Genomic DNA, 1,646 nt, shown 5'->3' with positions numbered 1-1,646 from the left:
TAGGAGTCTAAGAAGCGAAATGGCTAGAGCACGAGAAAATAACAATCCCTGCCAAAGATTTAGGGGATTTCCCAAAGGCTCTAAGATCTTTTGTAAACCCCATGTTTAGTCTCATATGAAAAATATTAGTCGTTCATTTTCTCTCTCTCTCTCTCTCTCTCTCTCTCTCTCTCTCTCTCTCTCACACATATATAATTTACTTACTTATATTCGTATTTATATTTATACATTTATATATTATATATTTTCTAAGTATAATACTCTCTCTCTATCTTGTGTATGCACAAGCACACGCACGTGCGTATGTGTGAATTATATTTATATATATACACACAATATATTATATATATACAATGTACTATATATTTTATGCTCTCTCTCTCTCTCTATATATATATATATATAGAGAGAGAGAGAGAGCATAAGATATATAGTATTTTATGCTCTATATATATATATAGAAAGAGAGAGAGAGAGAGCATCTATATATATATATATATATATATATAGAGCATAAAATATTTTTTTTTTTAATGCTCTATTTTTTATTTTTATTTTTAATGCTCTCTCTCTCTCTCTCTCTCTCCGTGTGTGTATGTATATATATATATATGTGTGTGTGTGTGTGTGTGTGTGTGTGTGTGTGTGTGTGTGTGTGTGTGTGTAAATATAAATAATATATTGTGTGTAAACAGAGTTTTCACAAGAAAGTGTGCATGTATATATATGTATATATATATATGTAAATATAAATAATATATTGTGTGTGTAAACAGAGTTTTCACAAGAAAGTGTGAATATATATATATATATATATATATATATATATATATATGTAAAACTCTGTCTACACACACACAATATATTATCTATATTTACATACTATATATATGCATATGCATATACATACATACATACACACATCTCTCTCTCTCTCTCTCTCTCTCTCTCTCCACACACACACACAATATATTTCATGTGTGTGGATGTGGGTGTGTCGTGTACACACACACACACACACACACACACAATGTTGCTCGTCTCTCTCTCTCACTCCTTTGCTAATAATTAGTTTATCACGCACGCCCGCTCATTCTCGAATAACCTATTCTATTAACCTATTAATCTATGCGGCCTTGCTTTCTTCTCCCGCCGTCGTCCTCCTCCCCCTGGTCTCGCTTCCTCCTCCCTCCTCCCCACCCCTCCTTCACTCAATCCTCCCCACTCCTCCTTCCTTCTTTCCTCTCCTCCGCTCCGTCCTTCCCCACTCCTCTCTTTCCCTCCTCCCTTCTTCCTCCTTGTATTGGGAGGGCTTCGCAGCCCCCTTTCCTCTTATAAGGCACAGCACAAAAGTTTATCAATTTGAAGAAGCCACCGACAACACAATCAACGCCCTCGAAACAGACATATTATGCATTAGGTTAATTACCATTTGCGGCCCCCAAAACACACATAAATTAATTAATACCCCCTCCTCTGACAGGGGGCCCTATTCTCTCTTTACGTCCTCTCCTCTTATGTCCACTTGCTCTCTCTCTCTCCCTCTGTGTGTGTGTGTGTGTGTGTGTGTGTGTGTGTGTGTGTAAATATATACATATATATATATATATATATATATATACATATATATATATTCTGGGCAGTCC

Source organism: Dipteris shenzhenensis, chromosome 29, assembly GCF_047967505.1.
Source record: "Dipteris shenzhenensis isolate YYH24624 ecotype China chromosome 29, Dip_SZ_1.0, whole genome shotgun sequence".
Lineage (NCBI taxonomy): Eukaryota > Viridiplantae > Streptophyta > Polypodiopsida > Gleicheniales > Dipteridaceae > Dipteris > Dipteris shenzhenensis.
The sequence above is the reverse complement of the archived record's forward strand: the minus strand, read 5'-3'. Positions refer to the sequence as shown.